Genomic DNA, 1,952 nt, shown 5'->3' with positions numbered 1-1,952 from the left:
AAAAAAAAAAAAAATTAAATAAATAAATAAATAAATAAATAATAAATTTGAAAAGAACCTGACAGATTTAGCCCAACCTCTCATTTTACAGGAGAAATAGAAGCCCGGAGAGGTTGTAAAATTTGTTGGCAGCCTCCCCTGACTATACTAGTCCTTTTTTACTGTATAGCACAGCCTCTGCTTTTAGGTCAGGCTAACTTAAAGAGACCTTTGAAGGTGGGCTAAGAGTTTACAGCACACAAGGGAGGAAAAGAGGCCACCTCTAAGGGTTTGTGAACCAGGATGTAAGATGATGCAGGCAGCGTGTAGGGAAAATGAATGTGGTGGCATGAAGTGGGATAGGTTGGAGCAGCAAGTCTATAGTCAGAAAAGCTTGCAAGGAAGGAAAATATGACAGTGCAGCAGATTGTAAAAATGGGCACAGATATTCTCCCTCCGTTCATGACCCTGCAATGTGACAAGGCAGATCCTCCCATTAAGAGGCAGAGTTGTCCGGGTGTGGGGGCTCATGCCTGTAATCCCAGCACTCTGGGAGGCTGAGGCGGGTGGATCACCTGAGGTCAGGCCTTTGAGACCAGCCTGGCCAGCATAGTGAAACCCTGTCTCTACTAAAAATACAAAATTTAGCCGGGCTTGGTGGCAGGTGCCTATAATCTCAGCTGAACTCGGGAGGCTGAGGCAAGAGAATCGCTGGGACCCAGGAGGCAGAGGTTGCAGCGAATCAAGATTGTGCTATTGCATTCCATACTGGGTGACAAGAGCAAAACTCCATCTCGAAAAAAAAAAAATTAGCTGGGCATGGTGGTGGGCTACCATAGTAGCTGTATTCCCAGCCACTCAGCACGCTGAGGAAGAAGAATGGCTTAAACCCGGGAGGCAGAGGTTGCAGTGAGTTGAGATCACACCACCGCAATCCAGCTAGATGTGGTAGTGTGTGCCTGTAGTCCTAGCTACTGAGGAAACTGAGGTGGCAGGATCCCTTGAATCCAGGAGTTTGAGGTTACAGTGAGCTATGATTGTGCCACTGCACTCTAGCCTGGGTAACAGAGCAAGAGCCTGTCTCTAAAAAATAAATAAGTAAATAAAAGATGAAAGGGTGAATGAAAAGACCGAGGGAATTAAAAAAGAAATAGGTTTGTATTTTTTAGTATATCAAATGACATTCTATTTGCCTCTGTTTATATTTAATGATTTTGGGGGTACATTAATTCCCTTTTTCTTTTTTTTTTTGAGACAGAGTCTCCCTCTGTTGCCCAGGCTGGAGTGTAGTGGCATGATCTCGGCTCACTGCAACCTCTGCCTCTTGGATTCAAGCGATCCTTCCACCTCAGCCTCCCAAAGTGCTGGAATTATAGGTGTGAGCCACCATGCCCGGCGTGAGCATCTGTGTTTTTAAAATATATTATCTAATTTCATCTCACAACAACTTTTTGAGGTATTATTATTTCCACTTTAGACATGAGGAAACTAAGGTGCAGAGAGGGTAAGCAAATTAACTAAGGTGCTAAGGTCATACATTAACATTTGGGAACTAACATGTAAAAGTTAGAATTAGATCTCTGGCAGCTGGCCTTGCTGGCAGAAGTTCTTATGCTAACTTATACCATTCTATCCTCTCTGGCCTCCCAGGATTACATGGTGGTGTTGTAGACTCTGTGCATAGAAGGACTTGAGTTCAAATCCAAGTTCACTGTGTAACTATGAGCAAGGTATTTCAGCATCTCTACATCTCAGTCTCCTTATCTGCAAAGTGGACATAACATATGTATTTCACAGAATTGTCAGGTGGACTAAATTAAATATCTGAGAGTCAGAAAAGAAAGATAAAGGAAAGAGAATGGCACACGTGTAAGTACCTAGAACACTGCCAGGGCCTGCCCACTAAATGTTAGTTTCTTTTCCTCTTTCAAAGTTTTTTGTTTTTTTTTTTTTTTTTTTTGAGACGGAGTTTC

The 1,952-nt window shown here is 42.8% G+C and overlaps 1 protein-coding gene across 3 annotated transcripts in view; it reads right to left on the bottom strand.

The window, feature by feature from the left end:
- MORN4 (MORN repeat containing 4) overlaps positions 1-1,952 on the bottom strand; it is a 16,097-nt gene that overhangs the window by 6,344 nt on the left and 7,801 nt on the right. The gene's annotated exons all lie outside the window — the stretch shown is intronic.

This window comes from Cebus imitator, unplaced genomic scaffold (genome assembly GCF_001604975.1).
Source record: "Cebus imitator isolate Cc_AM_T3 unplaced genomic scaffold, Cebus_imitator-1.0 Scaffold299, whole genome shotgun sequence".
Lineage (NCBI taxonomy): Eukaryota > Metazoa > Chordata > Mammalia > Primates > Cebidae > Cebus > Cebus imitator.
The sequence above is the reverse complement of the archived record's forward strand: the minus strand, read 5'-3'. Positions and strand labels throughout refer to the sequence as shown.